This window comes from Acanthopagrus latus, chromosome 21, assembly GCF_904848185.1.
Source record: "Acanthopagrus latus isolate v.2019 chromosome 21, fAcaLat1.1, whole genome shotgun sequence".
Lineage (NCBI taxonomy): Eukaryota > Metazoa > Chordata > Actinopteri > Spariformes > Sparidae > Acanthopagrus > Acanthopagrus latus.
In genome coordinates, this window is record NC_051059.1 from 23,378,120 (window position 1) to 23,398,573 (window position 20,454).

The window sequence follows — 20,454 nt, forward strand, 5'->3', positions numbered from 1 at the left end:
CACAGTAGATCTTCATTTGGGCTTGTCCAGACTAACCCACAGTCATATTTTGTGCCTGAGACAATGATTATCTCTTATTACGAAGGGAACCAAAACGATATCAATGTTTGTCACGTCGTATTGATTCTTTCTCTGACTTGACCTTGTGTCTGACCTGCGTGTTTGCCCCCCATGATGGTTACCTTCACTCTCGGCGCGGGGACTGTTGTTTATACATGAGGAGCTTCAAAAACTTTCTCATTTTAGTCTGATCAAATCACTGCAGAGAGAGGCAGACGTTAACATTTTACTTTAAATGTTAAGTCTGTTTGAACTATTATATTTCCTGAATTAAATGTCAAAGTACAACAGATTTTCTGCAGAACTGAACATAATTAAAGAAGGTTATTGTTCTCCATCATGATTTTTGTTCCATTAGTTTCTCCTGATGATGAGCACCAGGTCATGATATTCTCTCATTGTTTTAAAGGATAAGTTCGCCTAAAAATGAAAATTCAGCAATTATCTACTCACCCCTATGTCGATGGTGAGTTTTTGTAGATCAAAACAGATTTCTGGAGCTTCACAGCATGGATGCACTCCCCTGAACAACTAAATGGATGGGGACCTATTTTAAAAGGTAAAATAAACAACGATAAAACATAAAATGGCTCCATATGTATTTTGTCGGTGTTATCCAAGTCTGGAAGCCCAGAGAGCCCAAAATGATATGAACCATTCATGAAAATCTTATGAAATAAACAACAAATCTTCACCTGACTTTCCAGCAGCATGAGGCTAATGAAACATTTTTCATTTTTTTTTATGAATTTACAATTTAAGGTTGATGTAGTAAAATCAATCAGTTGTAAGGGAGATAGTTTAAAAGTTTAAGCATAATGGGACAGTGAAGCAAAACTCCACCAGGGAGCATACAATGAGTAATGATTGCTTTTATTCTAGGGCTGCAGTTGTTAATTCATTGACGACTTATGGGGAACTGTTTCCTCATGATGTGGCAGACAGTGTTTGAATGCGGCAAAGAATAGAGACAATATGCGAGAGAGAAAAACCACTGAAAAACAACTTCACATCCAAATTCCTGTTAGGGGGCAGTGGAAATGAAGCACAGCACAGAGTTGGAGTGGAAACAAAGGATATAATAACTAAATAAAGATTAACTTATTACATATGGGAATAGGTACATAGATCTTTCCATTTGTTCTTTCAAATCATGAAAAAGTAGAAATGTCAAATCTGTTTCTGAGATGAAATCACATGAGCCTGAACCGTCGTTTGTAGATCTGAAAGGGAGAGACACAAAACCCAAGACAGAGACGCAGCAACCAAGTTCAGTACATGTTTGTGTTTTCACTCAGCATCATAGAAGGTGGTTACATCCTGTCCCAATTAAAAAGACAATTTGGGGAAAGACAAAAAGAAATGGAAAGGACATTTTATTATTGACTACACAATTTATGGACTCCACAAAGCACTTGCTACTTAGCCTCCAGGTGATGTGTGTGTGTGTGTGCATGTGTGTGTGTGGTTTGTGTACGTAGACTGCTTCTATAAATGTTTATGGCCTCCTGTTGTCAACAGGATATAATGGATTACACTTACTGCGGCCCCTTTAGACCCCGTCTGTTTTTGACTGTACCATTAGTCTCACACAGGGTTATTTAAGGTTGTACTCCTCTGTGTTTGATTTACTGCTTAAGACAGCTAGAGTGTAGAACCTTAATTAATTATTTTCATGAAGTCATCTTGCGTTCTGCTGTGTTGAGTTGAGCTTCTCTCAGATTGCATCCCCACTCAGTGATACTACAGTAATACTGATGAGGCAGTTTTAACACAGAGGAAAAGGATTTTCTCGCTGTCGGGAAGAAATTTCTCATACTTTTATGTTCAGTGATACCTGTGTTGTCATCCAACAGATTGTTCCATTATCTGAGGACTCTATACATAAATAGCCAAAAATGCTAAGTTCCAGTTTCTGAAAAGATAGACTTACAGATTCCTGGCACACTCTTGACAAGTGGGGAAGCCCATTTACATGATGGGAATCACCACAGCCTCTCTGCTGTTGCGGCGAGCTAATTGGATCCATATACGATGTTCAGAGTAATTACACGTCCAGTAATGCTCCGCTGGAGCTCAGTCGTCAATGGATTGTCAAGTTGCTCACAGCGGCAAACAACCTCTTAGCCTCTGATTGACTTTCTGGAGGACCCAGTCTCCCCCCTTATTACCCTATTACCCCCTTTTTCTATTCTATGCTGGATCTGTCTCTCATTTCTTGACACCAAGTAATGATTTTCAATTTCTCGAATGCTCTTGTTTTCTTTTTTGTTTTGTGTGTGTTCCCTTGTAATAAGCTGAGGCTGTGTGTATGAGGCTGTGGTGAAACCCCTGACAGCGTGGTCTACTGTCCATGGAAAATTAATGCAAAAAATGAATGATTAATGAAAAGAATCAGTACATAAACATAAGGTACATAAGGTTGCAACTACAGCTCCTACTTTTACACTATTTATGCCCCGAGGCAGCCGCAGAGAGTAAAACATCGATGGATAAAGATCAGGAATTTCACATCTATGAGAAAAGAAATTGCTTTGTTTGCTCCAGTAATCTTCATTTTTAAATGTACAGCATGTTATTTCAAATCATATCTTGACTACACTATTACATCAAACATATTTATTTGCATTTCTTCTTCTTCTTTTTTTTTTTTTAGAGAGAGGAGGCTGTTGTGTATTGACAAAAAAAGAAAGGAAATTCTCTCTTCTTTCTAGTCCACAGAAATGACACTGAAATCATCAGATCCAGAATGTCTGTATTGTATCTTTGTGTACTTTCTATGCAATTTTATGTTGTCGTCCCCGCCTCCACTGAATATCACTTAATAAGGATGACCAAAAACATCTTAATGAATGGAAAGGAACTTTACTTAGTGTGTGGGTAACGTTAGCAGTTCCTTGGATTTGTGAGACATTCAAGCAAGCCACAGCGGGTCAAGGTTACCTGAGATAGTATTACACCCTGCCAAAGACATCAGTTAGCCTTCATACTACAAGACCTTTTTCTTATTTAATGTTCAAAGTGAAAATATTCCACATTTGAACTAGTAGCCTTTTTAAGATAATCATTAAAACATATTTTGGAACACATCAGTCTAATCTTAAATATATCCTCATGATCTCTCTAATGAGTTCACTGCTGCAGTAGAAAAACAGTGCTGTTTCTTTATTTCTTTGTTTTTCTGGGTTGGATGCTGACAGTGTCCCTTAATCACACTCCTTTAGTTTCAAATGACTCATACAAGCAATTAAAAGTCAGCTGTACTCAGAATTTTCAACCAACTTTTGGAGCTAACGTTAGATAGTTAGCCACAGCTGATAAAATCTACCAGCAGCAGTCGATGGCTAGAAATGAGAAGCTACTTTTTTCGATCCAAGTACCAGTTCTTCTCAGTACTCTGTGAAATGATCCACAAGATGTACCATATAGAATATCTCAAAATAGTTTTCCTTGCTCTCTGTTGCAGTGTTAATGAAAAGACTGACTTCCTTTTATCAACACTTGTAAAAAAAGAACAGACAATATTATGAAGATAATGTTCGGCTGAGTGGTAGACTGACTGAACTGAACTGAACAGATTTATTCCTGTTTCAATATTTTATTTCATAGTAGTTTCTTGTAACCTCCTCTGCATTCAAATCTGGCTTCCTCGTGCCATCTGCAGAGGATAGGAGCCAGTGAAAAACTTGTTTCCTGGCATCGTCTGTGTTTGGTTGTGGGAGCCAGACAGGAGGCGGTGTTAGGTAAAGCAGGGAAGAGAACCGCTGCCTCTTTTCTCGAAACGACGGCTGAAAGAACCTGCTCTTCAAGGAGAGAGCGCTGACCCATGGTCGTGATGTGAGCCGAAATTACTTAATGAAATGTGCTGTGAATGGCAGCTGAAACCAATCCAGTAATTCTCTGCGTTCTCTCGCTCCTGCTTTCTCCCTCTCTGACAGTGGTTTGACAGGGCTTCAGTCTACTGACAGGCCAATTAGACAGCAATTTGCATATCTTCCCCGCTCCATTTGCCTTGTTCATGTGAGCATAAAATAGGATGATCTGGCTTTTGGACCTATGTATGACATCAGAGTCACACAGACCGACTGTATCCTCCATCATCCACGACCCCCTCCGCCCTACTAACTCCCCCCGTCTCTGTTTCATTGTAACTGACTCGAACCCCTGTTGTTCTGTCACCTCTGTCTCATCCATTCCCGTTCCTGCTCATCTTCAGCCTTTCGCTGCCCTTTCGACTCCCTCTCCTCTCTCATCACAGTCATGATTCTAATTACAAAGAAATAAACACGAGGACAGCGCTCCATGATTGATGTTAATGGAAGATGGCTTTTTATTTTCCAAGAAACCACTCAGTTATGATAAATATGTTATGCCCAGTGCACAATACTGTATATGGCAAATCAACTAAGATGATTTATACAAACATTATCCAAGAAGTAATACTCCATGGTGAGAGGTTGAAAACAGCTGTCATTTGATATATATTTAATGATAAAAATGGGCGGCTGTGGCTCAGATGTAGAGCCAGTGTCTTGTTATTGGAAGCTCGCTGGTTTGATTCCCCTGGTCTGCATGTCGAAGTCTCCTTGGGCAAGTTAGTGAACCCCAAACTGCTCCTGATGTGCTGGTCTCCACCTTGCATGGCAGCCACCGCCATCAGTGCATGAATTTTCTGTCAGTCACTTTGTCTAAGTCTGCTAAAGACCCTAAAATGTAATAGCAAGAGATGTTATCCTGAAATTGTTTTTGTAAATTATTTTGACCAATGATAGATACTTGATATGGATAGAGGTAAAGTTCATTGAATCCATTGAAAAGTAACTTGTTCAGAGAAAATGCTGTTGCTATATTGTTGTCATATGTCTTGTGAGGGCAGAATGGCTGTTGTGTCAATAATGACAGTAAATATCACCCTCAGGTGTAATATTTCCCAGTGAACTCTGATGATAATGCATCAGTGGTTTCCCTCAACATTTATGGCAACATGGATTGATTTGCTGGACAGCTGGTATGGTCCAAGAATCCTAAATGGAACCGGAGCCACCAGAGCTAATATGGTGGAACAGGAGTATTATTCATCAAATACAAGTGCTTTTTAAATTCTGTCATTAGTGGCAAATCTAGAGTCTTTTTTATATATCGTGCTAATAAACCCTATGGCGACAGTTTCTTTTTAGTTCATCCCACTGGCAGATGACTGCTGGCACCGTAATGTCAGCATAATGATTTGAGTAATATCCTGGCAGCACAGAAACACAGAGTGCTTTGTTTTGTCTGTACCTTTCTAAAATGACACCCTCCAAATTGTGTATTAGAGCACAATGATATTACATTATAAATCACTGAATATGTGCAGTTAAGTGCATCGCATTTACACTCATCTGTTACAAGCAAGAAATTAATATAATCCCATTATGTAGTCAGTCTAAAATTTAAAGATCAACAGAGAATCTGAGGCTAAGAGGGACAGATGTTTGTGTGTATCTTGACTGCCAACATCGTGCATCACGTCCTGGATTGTTAACAAAATGGCTGTGTAGCACATAACTGTGCAAAAACTTTATTAAACTGTATTCTTTTTTTTAATAAGTAAAAAATAACAATGTATCCCTCAATGTAATGCTTTAAGATTGTAGTGGATCAAGAAGCAGAAACCTTGTTATTATCATCTCTGTTCATTACAAACAAATCATTCATCATATCCTCTGCTAGACCACAAAATTGTATCAGTATATTATCCATTACAGAACCCAGTGGATCTGAATCATTAACAATGCGACGGTTAGTTAAATTAAATGTGTAGTTTTTGTACAAACTCTTGAGTATTCAAGAAAGTCGAAAGACTGTTTTTTTTTTTTCAACTGTATAAAACAGGCATTTGGTTTAACTTTCAACTTTGGTGTAGACACTGGGTCACAGACCAGACTAGAAAAACATGGTTTAAATCTGATGGATGTCGTGCTGTTTTCTGTCAAGGTGAAAGAGACAAACAGCCCTTTTATTCAGTGGTGCCTCAGCCTGAGAGACCTTGAGATTAACATCTGTGTTGGCGAGAGAGAGACTGAGAGAGAGAACAAGAGACAGATCCGCAGGTTAAATAAGGACTAAGGATAAGAAGTTTTTTTTGTTTTGTGTCACTATATTCTTTCTCACTTTTCTTGTTATTATATGTGTTTTAACATTTACGCTACACTACAAAATGTAAACCTGCACAATCTCTATCTCATCACATTATTTGTCACAGCCACATTTTAAAATTTGATTTTAATTCATCTTAACCCCAGATTACTAGGTGTTCTGGATGGAGATTAGCTGATAAAGACGTTTAAATTGATATAAGATTTTTCATGGAAGTATGTCAACACATCCTTCTCCAACAACGTTGAATTACACTGCGGCTGACTAAGTCATTGTATTGATATGTTTGATGGGCACATAATGGGCGGCATAGTTTGGTCTTGGTTGGACAAAATTCATGACTCCAATTAGAGACTGCAGATGAAGCAGCTGCCTTCAGATGGCTGTAAAGAGAAAGGCCGTCAGTTGAGGCTTCTAACTGTGGAGGAGCACACGGCAGGGAGGAATCACTCATTAATCTCTGTTCCGCCTCACTAACGTTAAAGCTTTAATCGAAATACGACTTTTTTGTACGCGTGATCACATGTCATCTGGTTGTAAACGTAAAATTAAAGTGGAAAATGAGCAGAACATAAATAAAAGTGTTTCAGAGAGGTTTATATCATATATTCCCCAAATGATGTACCAAAAGAGAATATTATGAGAGACAAATTGAACAAAACCGCACCCTTTATCTCTTTTGTTTAATCTAGACAAGAACTGGAGCGCACTCTTTTGTTTGTAAGCTTCCTTTTTCCCCCCGTTATACCATTCAGTTTTTTGCCATGTGGATAAAAGACATATCGACGCTCCCACAAGATCATCTTCAATCTTTTTTTATCCGTGTTATGATTTTTGATAATACGCTAATCATGTAGTCTGTTTTCTACTCTCTGCCATAAGCTGCTCACCTCTCCAGAATGCTTCCAGTTTACGGCCAGTCAGCTGTTAGATTGCCGCTGTTCAATAAATTAGATTTCATCCTCATGGTCCAATCTACTCGTAATTAAGTGCCTCAAACACACAAACACACACATAACCTTAAGGCAGGAGTGTGTACTGCTGGACATGGGTCTCCAGGGTCAATTATGGCAGTGTAATGATTGTAATTGGCTAATTTTCAGCCCATTACCCTATTTTATGTCTCATGCAGCGGGTCGTAATTTAGTGAAGGAGTGATGGCCAGTCTGGCTCTTGGTGATAGATGATAGTCAGCGCGAGAAAGGGGGCGCTCCATCATTAATAGTGTCTAGGAATGAGCTGTCACGTCGTCAGGCCCACACACAGGGACAGAGTGGAGGACGATAGGCGAGAGGGACTGCCCTTGACGCAATGTGAGCTCAAGATTACAGGCAGTTTACATGTTTTCTGAAAAGCGTATTTAGTCAGACTGTATTTAGAGGCTAAATGTCCATATGGATGTAGTCAAACGTCTACGCAAAGTCCAGAATTTCATAATGTTGTCACGATTTGTCGTTTTCTCAGGGCGTATTTACACATATCATGTCAACAAGACTGAGTATAATGAGACCTCGCCTTATGTCTTTCGGGGGGGGGGACATCACTTAAGTGTCTTCTCCGATTATATTTTTCTGCAGCATGTGTCTGTATGCTCAGTGTCTTCTGCTCACATTTTGGCATACCAATCACAGCGCAGCACTAAATCACCTCTCAAATGGTCCCACAGGATCTGACAGCTGTGCAAGTGAAATAAAGATTTTTGTGCGTCTTCACCTGCCATCGTGTCTCCTCTGGGCTATCAGAACAAAAAAACCAAAAAAAAAATGAAGAGGAGTGCTCACTTTTCCAGAAGTGCCAGAATGTGTGAAAGGCAATTCCAAACGAGTGACAGAGTAATGGATGAGGGCAGCGAGGGCCATCAGTCAAGTGCTGAACTAAGTCATAGTTCTGGCTAACATATACTTAGAACCACTCTCGTTGCGTCTGCACTAGCTTCAGATGACTCAGTTTCGCTCCCAGTAGCAGGAAATGACTTTTGAAAAGGTTCACAATAAAGATATATTTTATGAAGAAGATGTCCGTTAAGTATCTTGAAATCATTGCTGCCATGTCGCTGCATTTCTAAACTAGTACGAGAACAATTTCCAAAGCTGACTGCTGAAGTCGACAGTCTTTTAAGAGAAATGTGGCAAGATGAAGAGTTGAAAAGGTTAAAAGCCATTTCTCTTCTGTTCACATCCCCAGCAGACGCTGGAAACAACTATAATGATATTAGCTCAAAGTAAATATAGAATGCCCTCTGAGTGCTTCAGTTCCAGTAAGCAGACAGACTAACGGGTATTAAAGAAATGGATAAAAGACAGATTTGTCCATGTCTTTCTTTAAGCAGAGAGGTTTATGGTAATTGTATTTAACAATTAGCGAGAATGGTTCAATGCAGTTTTGTAAATGCTCATAATTAGTTTCAAAAAATAAAAATTGTGACTGTGCTCGAGGGCTCAGCACCTGCAGTATATGTACTGTGCAACTTGAGCTCCACAGCTCTGCAGCTGATGACCTCTTTTATGATTTTCCTGTCATGTTATTAGTATTCAGTCGCAGGTTTTTATCTCTTGTTTCCCCCCTGTGGATTGCTTTGTCTCTGCTAATTGTGAGAGAGAAAGTGAGAATAAAGGCAAAGTGAAAGCAGAGAGGGAACGAGGAAAACTCCCTCATGTATGTTCTCCCTCCCTCCACCGCACAAACAGATGAAGACAGTCTAATACCAGCTCTTTCCTGCCCTTCTAAGACCTTTTGTTGACCTTTTTGTGTCATTTAACTCGATCACAAGCGAGGCTGTCGCTACGAGGTGAGGATTTTGTCAGCTCACAGTCCATATGGGTGGGGTATTAAGTGGTGACAGGCGCAGGGAAAAAAAAAAAAAAAACGATCCATCCACTTCTAAAGAAAGTCTGTCTTGTACCACTCTTTGATGGTTGTACAGGCCTCTGACCTTTTGACCGTTCCACTCTGGCACATTAGCCACATTTTAATTGGACTGAAAAGCATTGATGCTTAGTATTTGCACTCGCCTTATTCCAAGATCATTATTTCCTCTCAGGTGCTTTGTTTCTACAGTGTTTTCTTTGTAAATGTAATCAGATTTAGTTTCTCCACCCTACCTGGTAAATGCTGCTGTTACGGTATGCAGAGACAGAAAGTAGCTCTGACAGCTTAATGTGAAATTTATTGGAATGCATGCAAACTGGCCGTCTTTCTCTGTTCCCACACTGTGAATTATGAAAGCAAATCTGTAAAGATGAACGAAGTTCTCTCTGAGACACCTTCACTTTTACCTCAGCTGACAAATGATCAAACATGACAGCGACGCATGCATGAGCTATTGCCCGCCGTATGTTGTGACAAACATAACTAGCGTGTGGTGATCAATGAAAGATGACAGATTAGGTTATCTTAACCTCCGCGGCGTATCAAAACTACACCGCTCATTACCTCCCCTCAAGATGTTTTCTCTGAATTTACCTACGTGATGAATGCGGCGTGCGGTCTCCAGGCCCACACCCCTGCTGGCCCGTCTGACTGACGGTTTAGCTGTGTCATTTTAATAAGCGTGCATTAGCATGCATAAGATCTCCTGGGGTTCTCAAATGCCACCTGTCAGATTTCATTGATGTTGCGTTTGCTTTAACTAATGCTATAGTGAAACACATAGAAGAGATAATGTGGGAATTATCTGGTACCCAAGAGTGCATAACAAGTGGTGGAGGCGAAAACAGTCAGCCGGGTGATACAAAAGAGATGTATACGTTTATTTATGCTGAGTTTTGCTTTGTGCAGTCTCATTTCTAGAGGAGATCAGCAATGCCTCTATCGGTTTGTATATAACTGCATCATGATGCAACAGCTCTGCTGACATCTGAAGTAAAGCTCCTTTAAACAATGTGTTTTCAACAAATAACAAAATGACGTCCTGTAAAGTGAAGTGTTGCTGTGAGCATTGACCCCGGTGACAGTTCTCAGTCTAATCCTGTCTAATGCAAAATGATGGTGTAACAAAATGTCAGACATCCAGTGAGCAAAACCGGGGTGGGGAGGCCGAAGCTAAAAGGCCAGTTGATATTGGACGTGCATATGGAAGGTGGTGAGAAAAGGACTGAGGATGCAAAGTCTAACTCGCTTTCTACCGAGTTTGTTAATAGAAAGCAGTTGTAGGCTCACATGTTCGCCATAATAACCCTAATAAGATGATATCATGAAGGCTCCTTGCTGTGTGTTTGTACTAGAGACATTCTGCAAAGGGCAATGCCATGTCACATGTGGTCCTTGATCTTGTGATAGGCAGGATCTGATGTGGCCATGCTGATGTTCTTCCTGGAACATCGTAATTAATATTGCTCCAGGACCATCACTGACACTGACCATTAATGTTTTTTTATTGCCATAGCTTTGCAAAAATATGGTCTATTTATATGCAGGGTGCACAACTATCATGACCTAATATAAAACCACAGCCCAGGCAGAGTATTTTAAGGTTTTATGTGGAGTCTGGGTCTTTTTAATGTGAGATGTGGTTCCATGATTAGCTCAGTTTTCAAAATAAATTTGTCAGTCATGCTATTTTTTTCTTACTGTTCAATCTAATACTGTAGTCAGAAAAAGTACTAGAGATAGTAGTGGGTTGTAGGTTGACTGTATAAGGTGGATGTATGTATGTATCACCTCATTCACTGCTTGTCTACATCTCTTAGGTTCAAACATTTTATCAATTTGATCACAAAATTTAAAAAAAAAAAAAGTGTTGTTCAGCTATTTCTTGTTGTTCAGAGCTTAAAAGTGATGACTTGCGATGTAGTCGAAGTGTACTCTTGGAAGCAGATTTGATTGCTTTTGTATTGTTTGTATTATTCATGGGGTATCTTACACAACTGCAATGCTTCTGTGAAAACATGGTTCAGTCAGAGACACTTATGTCTTGCAGCTGACCATGTATAGCAAATGGCTTTACAGTTTATGCTCTGATGTTTAAGGAAGCTCTAACATGAATCTGAGCAGTGAAGACGACTCTGCAGAGGGAGCAAATTCAAACCACCACAAAGGGAGGATGTTGAGATGTAGCAGCAAATGGCGTGAGTGTAATCAGCAGAATAAACAGGGACAGTCTTAACAGGTGTGAATGACCCAATCATTGAAATCAGCCAATGAGATCGCAATTTTAAATCGTCAGGTTTTCAAATATTAAACTTTTTGGGAGGGTGGGGGTGTCACATGCTTTGCACTGCACTAAACATGCACACATACAGTGTAGTCCGCTTAGATCAAAACACTATAATGTGTCCTGTGTGTTGGCAAGGTTGCTTGTGTGGGAGTGTTGGTATTTTTGTGTGCAGTGAAGCATGTGCACACGACAGAAATTGTGACTGTGTATGCGCATGTGAGTGTGTGTCTTCCAGAAATCAGTGGGCCATGTGCCTCTCTTCTCAGCGAGCTCCTGAGCTGTCAAAGGTCGTCGTCGGAGACACGGTGACATTTACAGCTCAGAGGCTTATGGAGACTCCCCGCTGTACCTGGCCGTCTCTGATTATCTCAGAAAACCATGCCACAGAAAGAAAGGAGCCACAATGATATGAATGTCACCACGGAGAGGTGTGATTTGGTTGAAAAGATAATGGACAGATCATGCTAAGTGGGAAAAGATTGACAAAGAGAGCAAATTGACCTCAAAGAATCGTCAAAATGAGGTTACGCTAACGAGATGCAGAACTCTTTTCTTGGCTTTGCACTCTCGAAGATGAAAATTCAGAATAAAAGAAGCTGTCTCAAGCAGACAAATGATTTTTTTTATGTCTCATTGGGGGGGAAAGGGGGATTAGAGGAGTGGCAGCTCAGTCAAATGAGAATAGATGGTCCACCTTAAACATCACTCCACTTAAAGTAGTTGTGAAGTAGATCAAATGAATGGTTCATTAGATATGCAAATAAAACACACACAGACAGACAGACACAGCCAATAGCTGGATATGCATGCATATGTATATGTTTGTGAGAAAGCACCTGCTCTCACAAGCGAAATTCCCTTACTCCAAGAAGCCTTTTAAGTGTCAACTGGTGACCCTCGGAGAGCAGTGAACTGTCAGGTTGTTTTTTTTTTACGAACAGCAGGTGACTGTGAATAAGAGGAGGGAGGGAGGAAGGCGAGGAAGGGGGTTGAAACGAGTGTGGTCGAGGCGTGTTCGGGGGGTGAAGAGGGCAAGGTTGAGCGGTGCGTCTGAGTGCTGATGTTCAGACCTGAATAAATTGCTTACCGCTGTGAAATCTGCTGCAGAGGAAGTTGGAAGTAACATGGGGAGGAGAAGGTGAGAAGGAGGAGGAGGGGAAGCACACTGAGAGACCCAAGAGGTTGATAGTTCTATTTATACCTGCATTAGTTATCTCACACACTGTAGCTCTATATCCTTCCTCCATTTCTTCCCTCCCCTCCTTTCTTTCTCACCCCCACAGCTTTTCCTCGCCTCCCAATCACTTTATAATCCACTCTTTGTATCTCTTTGACCTCCTCTGTGTTACATGTCACTGCCGTCTTCCTCAGTGCTCATATGTTGGGCGTTCTTTCACAGTTTTGCAGGAGGTTTCTTACCTTATTGTCCTCCTGCTTTTTTTGTGAATCAGCGAAGTGAATACTAGACTTGTTTTGTGATCCAACTTTTGATACAATGTGCCAGACCCCAGGGCTACCGGCTAACTTTTTTCATCACAGTCCCAGAACCGTCTCGGAAAAAACAATTTCAAGTGTCCCTAAACAAATGCAACTGTCCCGAATCAAGTTGTTGTTTTCTGTATTTTACATTTTTGTATTATCATCTATAGATGGCAGTTAAACATATTAGCATTCAGAGTACTTCACCTCCAAACTGTACTCGGCTAACGTAGTTAGTTAATTTGCTGTAAATCCTTGTGTTGAACTGCAGTTCACTGTTTAATGCTTCTTGATGCTCTGAACAGAAACTCAAACACTCCCAGTAATGCATTACGTCATTAGAGTACTCATGATTTACAGTAGTCATCTGTTACAGTAAAAAGTTCCCCATATTTCCATGTTCCTTTTGTTGCTCAAAAATCCCTATTTCTGTCTCTGTCCTGCGCTGTGGCAGGCAGCACATAGCTGCCTTCGAATGTTAAAGTGCGGTTGCGTTGTGTCAGAACACAGATGTAAAGCAGAGAGAGCAGCCTCTGGTTCAGTAGTTGCATTTTGAAACCTGATGTACCGTGGGCCATGCAAGCCTTTGTTCTCTTGTTTTATTGGCAGCAGCTGATGAAATAGTTGGTATGTGTCTCATTTGCTGAAAAGGCTGAGCACCTACTACCTGTCAGGTGCCCTGTGAATGTACATTAAATCATTTTGTAAACAGTGTAACATCTCCAGCTGATAGCGAGTTAACTGCATCCTCTTTGATTTTAAAACGTTTTTCTTAGGTCTGGCACTGAGTAGCCAGCCAGTGATAGTAACCATAGTGACCACTTGAGAAGATGCATTTTCCCTGCATTTACCTTTTTATTTTTATTTCACAATTTGCAGTTAAACACACAGTTAAAAGTTAGTCATGTTACTCAGACCCATGATCCTTGAGTGGTAAGTAGCCGCTCTTAAAGTCGCAACTTGGAACTATCTGTAGTTGAGCCCGACATCAGCGGCTTTAAGCACTTCAGTCAAAATGCCTCTCCAAGCACTCCTCTTCAGCATTTAAGTCACACAGCGGCATCTTCACGCAGCTAAATTAACAAGCAACACTGACAGTCTCAGTTCATCTGATGAATTCTAATCCCACAACTTCAGAGGGTGCAATTAACACTAATTGCATTGCACACCACCAAAGCCCCCAGCAGAATGAATGTGTATTGTCTGGGATATTGAGTTCTCACCATTCCTACATTGTGTTGTCCAAGGAACCAGCAGTCCTTTGTGAATAGATAACCTGGAAGTGTGTGTGTGTGTGTGTGTGTGTGTGTGTGTGTGTGTGTGTGTGTGTGTGTGTTTGCATGGGCGCATGTGCTTTTCCGTCTGTGTAATGCTGTTGATTTGTCACCCTGAGGTCAAGTGGATGGTGCGACAATCTCCCAAATGCAATTAGGAAGTGGCCAGCTCTCTGAAGGAGCCCAACTAGACTCTGATGAATTGCTCCTACATGTTTCTGTCGGACTGACCGGGAGCCGGTCAACAAATGCATGCACCCATTGTGTGAAAACTGGCCTGTGCGCTGAGAAGTCTTTGTGCCAAAGTGACGCCAAAGAAATTGATTATTGTTCCTTTTAAATTGAGAGTCTCCTTTGCTGAGTTTACTGGAGGAGAATGCAGTGCTAAATTAGATGTTGGTGTTTTTGTGTTGGAAGACATTTCAGGTGATGTTATCGCTTGATTTTGTGGAGCTCTCAAAAATTGAGTGCTGCCTATAGGCTGATTTATTTGTGTGTGTGTGTGTGTGTGTGTGTGTGTGTGTGTGTGTGTGTGTGTGTGTGTGTGTGTGGGCGTCTGTGTGAGAAGAGGTGCTTAAAATCAATACCATATGTGTTTTTTAGTATTCAAAGAGTGGGTGAATATGTGGGTGCACATAATACAGAACCTTAAACAGATCATACTTTGAAAATACTCAGTGCTGACCTCTGTTTCTCATGACTTTCTAATCCATGAACTTTGTTTTTAGGATGTTCTTCCTCTTGTCTTGAATTTCTCTGGTGTAAAGTGGTGAAGTAACACTTTTAGAGTATATTTAGAAAGCCATTTGTTAGGCAGTGAGGAATCTACAGAGCCAACACTGACATTTGACAACTTATCCTCCAGTTAACTGCCTGCCGCTCACAGTCCTCATGATGTCCTCACCAAAGACCTTGAGACAGTACAGAGAAAATCCCATTAAAGCCAACAGGATAACGACTTGGTGGAAGGCTGTGAACCGTCATTTGTTTTCATCCTTATCCTCCGCTTCCATCCACTCTTGAACCAAGCTAAAACTACAACAGTGGAGAAAAAGGAGTTATTTTTCTAATCTTCAGTCAGTGTGGCTAATTTTTGTGTTTTGAATTAGAGATAAATTCATTTTAAAGTAGTAATGTGCTGTCTATTATCCCCACACCTCCAAAACAACCGAGGTACATTCAGTAAAACTTGAAATGTCTAACCTTGATACATATTTCAACTCTCATTAGAGTTTTCATATTGCAAATGAAACCTGCAATATACAACTGGGACCCACAAAAACACTGCAACTGCAAGAACATAACACTGAACACTATGTAAGTGGGTAAAGTTATGGGCCAATAAAAAATTCAGTCACGCAAGAGGCAAGACAAGTCCAAGGTGGTTTGAAGCTTGTGATGTGGCATTGGAGTGAATTAATACATACAGGGAGGTGTTTTTTAATATTCTGCCTCCTTTGTGCATGTACGTATGAATTGCCTGAGATCGTTCAGGTGTACGTAAGGAAACTGGTAACTTCAGTCAGGCTGGAACACAACTTTAAGTGATTGGTTCCTCCGTCTAGATTTTCTTCAGAGAAGTTATATTTCCTTTGTGTAAAGTCACATTATGTAACTTTCATGGAAAACACATGGAAAATGAAAGAATATGAAAGTTATATCTTGTGTTGTACTAAAACATTGTTTAAATTCCCCCAAGGAAACCAGTTAGTTGTTAGTTTTAAGAGACATAGTCTTATTTTTTGTTTTGTATATTTGATATTGCTCCTGGTGAAGGCAAAACGTACAGCAACCCTTGGTCACTGGTGCTCATGCTATTAAGTTATTGATGTTCAGGCAGACATGGATAATACACTGTAATTCACAGAAGAAAAGGACATTGGGGTTATAAATGGATTTATAAAGGAATATATACGTACATACATACATACATACATGGATTTAAATGGGTCAGCTCCAGGTAGTCAGGCATAGAAACTAAAACCAGATCTTCCAAGTTCATTACAAACTTGACTTTGGGGAGACAGCTGGCGTGATTGAAGCTCCAGAGCAGCAAAGGACTTAAAACACATACCCTGGTTTGAATAAGAAGCCATGTGCTTCTCATGCCCCAAAAATATGTAGAAAAAGGTTCTTCTTCACCGAAGAAAACCCCCCCTTTGTCTACATGGAAAAATTAAAACGTGAAAAAACACTAACCTAACCAAAGATCTGGTGACATTTTAGGTGTATTAAAAATGAACATTAATTTGATGTGATTGTTATCTTTTCATTAAGAGGCAAATCTTGTACAAATAGAGCTGTAGCCTTTTTTAGATTAATTTTGAAAGAACACGCAGCAGAAGTCTGACAGTGTAATAAAACCCTTTACCCCCAATATAATGTTCATTTTTAATCTTTTATCATGCGTTTCATTAAGTGTTTGTTTAAAATGACTATATATTGGTGTGCTTGTGTTTATGCGTGCCTCAGTGAGTGTAGTTAGGGTGTATCAGTGGGTCAGTAGTGGAATGAAGAGTAATCCAGTCATTAATTAAACGAGAGGACTGTAAGCTCAGTGACGGGGGCGGGAGGGTGAAGGAATCAGGGCTTTAAACCTCCTGACACACTGTCTGCTTAGAAACTCACTTTAATCAAGGTCTCGCAGCCCCCCGCCCCTCCATGCACACACATGCACACACATGCACACACGCACAGTCAAATCTTGATGCTGAAGCCTTGATGTCTAATGCTCTACGCGGAGACAAACGCGCCCAGACACACCAGATGGAGTCACAACAGTATTTTGATTAAGAAGAGGAATTAACATGATTGAATTTCCTGTTTCTCTGTTGAGGCTTCGCCGAGAAAGAGGGGGTTTACTTGAGGCTTTCGCTCCTTAAATTTTGCTGTCACAGTACAGCGCCTCTCAGCTCACGTTTGGGATGTGAGGTGATGCATCACATTGTTAACCGCTGGAATCTAAAGAAGAGGGATGTCTCTTTGAACGGCATTATATTAGCTTGTCACTATATTCAAGGCCTCACTCCTGGCCCCAATTCATTCGCGCTGATGTTGGACGTGGATCACATTGTTGGACAGCATGACATATTATTTCATTCACATGCTGACAGTACACAATTGTCCCTGTACTGTATATCAAAGCAGCCTGTCTTTTTTTTACATAATTCTTAAAATCCACCTCCCATTTGAAGACAGAACTCACAGATCCTGAGCCCAGTTTGTTTTCTCACACTATACTCTGTGTGTTGCTTCAGTTAAAGAACATGTTGGTATAGTTTTTCATAGTGTTGGTCAGCTCTGTAATTTCAACACCAATGTTCATGCCTATGTCACATCCTGTTGGTGACGTACTACCGATTAGCTTAAATTGTGTGCATTACATTTTGGTACTGATCTGATTTGGTACATCTCGATTCTGTATAATTTCATGTATCTATTTATGTTTTATTCTAGTCTTTCTTTTGTTAAATGGTTTCCAAACCTTTATTTTTATGAGCTTGTTAGAAGGCTGGTTCGATATTTTTTTATCAAATTTTGTAATTTGTACAACTTTTAGATGAATATGTTTGTTATAACTACAGTCTTCACCATCTATACCCAGTATAACAGTATCTGAATATACATCTACAAATGTAGCTGATATATCTGTTTTCTCATTGTTGTCGTGGATTGGAAACATGGGTCCATTATTCATGTACTTTATTGTGGAACTTTATATTTTTACTTTATTATTATTATAATTTCTTTCACTGAGTTGCAAAGGTTTAATGTGCTGTTTCAAAATCCACAAAGTGGAAAGACTAATAGGCAATTATACCAAATTAAAGTGTATCAAGAGGCATGTAAAATTATCTTAAAAAATGGGTTTGGGGAAAATAAATCAAGATCCAGCCAGATAGACTTGGTTTTTGAGATAGCGTTTTAAAAACAGCCATGGATATGGGAAACCAAGTGTACGTAATGGAAAGTGTAATAGAAAAAAATTACTTGTCAGAAATTAAATGCTCTGTCATCCTCTATTACTCACGGTAGGAATACACAAATTTGTTTTGGCTCCTTGTGACGACTGGAGTTATCCTGTATAGAATAATTTTCTCATTAATTGTCTCCATCTTGTCCGTTTCCATTATATTGGCAATTTAACATCCCATGAAATACATGTTCCCTGACAGCTTGACATTTTCTGTCAATGCAGTTTATGCCGCTCAAGCTTCCTGCGGAGTGCCATCTATTTTAGATGAGCGTTATTATCAAACCTTTTTTTTTTTTTTTTGCTGACTCCTCCACTTTACTCTCAATCTGCCATGGCAACGGGCCAACTCCCCCGAAGCAAAATCCATGATATTTACTCTGAAAAGCAACACCTCTCCCTCATGACGTATAGGGCAAGAGATTAGACTTCATTTCATCCATACACCGCGGTTCGGAGGAATTATAGTGTTCCCCCCGGTGGGGCTGGTGGCAGGACTGAAAGTGAGTGTGCGTTTCTGGGAAGTACACATTTGCTGACATGCTGGGAATCTGTCTCAAATCTCTGTCATTAACATTTACATATACATTGGTACACCACGTCCCTCCTCTTCTTCCTCCTCCTCCCCCTCCTCTTCTGTCGGTCGCTCTATCTTTCCCCTCACTTCATGACTCTGTTACATTCTCCTGTTAAATGTAACCCAGAAAAATAAATGAATTTGCCACAACAGATGGAGCGGAAAATGGACTTGCATGCAACCCAAAACTGTAATGTGGACCTACCTTTTCCCACTCCCCACCACTAAGTCCACGTTTATGCATAATCAATGGTGTTTTCAGACCGTATTCCTCTCTCTTTGGTCCCATCTAAGACCTTATTTGCTCAGTTTGTGTGAATGAATGCGTACGTGCAGGCAAGATCAAGGCCATGCTTATCGCCCCTCTTCCATACCCCAACTGTGTGTATTATTTTTCTATACATACAAACGACATTCCACTGCCGTACGGGGAAGCATTTCATTCCGATAACACCTCAAAGAGGCAAACAGGAGGGGCAGGCATCTTGAAAATTGGCTAGGGATCAAACCTCGAAGCCCACTGTGTTTGGCCACATCATTATTTCACCAAGGAGGGGGATTTGAAAAAGTTGAATCAGGTTAAAAGGAAACCAGAGACAGAAAATAAGTGGCTGTAAGACCGAGCGCATGACAGTGGGATATGAAAACGAGCGGAACAGAAGTGGAAAAAAGCCATTCGCGAGTGGGAACTTTGTCCTTGTGTTGTCAGTGGGGTTTGAGCACGCAGGCAGAATTCCCAGAGCTAGGTAGCTTTTTGTTTCCGCTGTGTCCCACTATGTTGTGTGAGATATCAGCCGGCACAGGGTCAGAGCACTGCAGCTTTTTGTGCTCTGTGCAAAGAGATTTCCCAAATCCCTGAAATGAACACTTGTGCAGGGGATGAACCCCTCAGATGATTCAAGACTCACAACCAGATCTGCACACAGAAACCCACACGTGTTAGGCAAACAAAATACACTGCCGCAGATGACAGAACGCTCTGTGAGCATGACAAATTCCATCTTTTGTTGGGCTGGCACAGTTTGAGCCATATCAGAAAGTATTTTTCTTTTAAAATGAAACTCTCGCCAAAAAACCCCCAAAGGCTTTATTTGTGAATGTATTTGTGTCAAACCTTCGTGTAAAAGCATAATTATGACGAAAGAGGCACTTTTAAGATTTTCAATGGGTTTCGCTCGTAGTATCACCAGGGTCTCTACACATGAACACGAGCATTGAGATCATTGTTCTGTGTACACAGAGTTTACTAAATAGAGGGTTTTTGAACAACTCACGTTAGCAGCTGTATCTTCGGCGTGCTGCAAAATGTGTCAATCCCCAAGTGCAACGTAACAGGAAGGTTTTAGGAGCGGTCCACCATTACTCTCCTTCCTGTTTGGTCGCACTCGGGGATCGATACTCTGAGACCCTGGTGATACTACGAACAGAGTTTCATGTTGTGCGAAGCCTTCGAAATGTTTTAAAAATAAAGATTTTGATGCTAGCGTAAAAGTGCCCCATCACTCCATTGAAAATGAGCTTGCCCGAAAACAAAACTATGGTAAATCACAAAAGTGCCTCTTTCATTGTAATTATGCTTTTACACAAAGGTTTGACTCATATACCTTCATGAATAAAGCCTTGGTTGCTTTTAGTAGAGATTTTCACTTTAAGCACACCCTAAGAGCTGCATACTGTGCTGTTTGTGAGCAAATCCTTCTGACAAAGAGCACTGTGTCCAGAAATTGTACTACTGACTGCTTTTTGAGGTGATGCCGTGCTGTAAAGGAAATGTCAGCAGTGTCTGTTGTTAGTCTTT

General features: G+C 40.4%; 1 protein-coding gene across 1 annotated transcript in view; it reads left to right on the forward strand.

Moving 5' to 3' along the window:
* The window catches only part of clstn2 (calsyntenin 2), a 149,545-nt gene that overhangs the window by 78,042 nt on the left and 51,049 nt on the right, over window positions 1–20,454 (forward strand). The window lies entirely within an intron of this gene.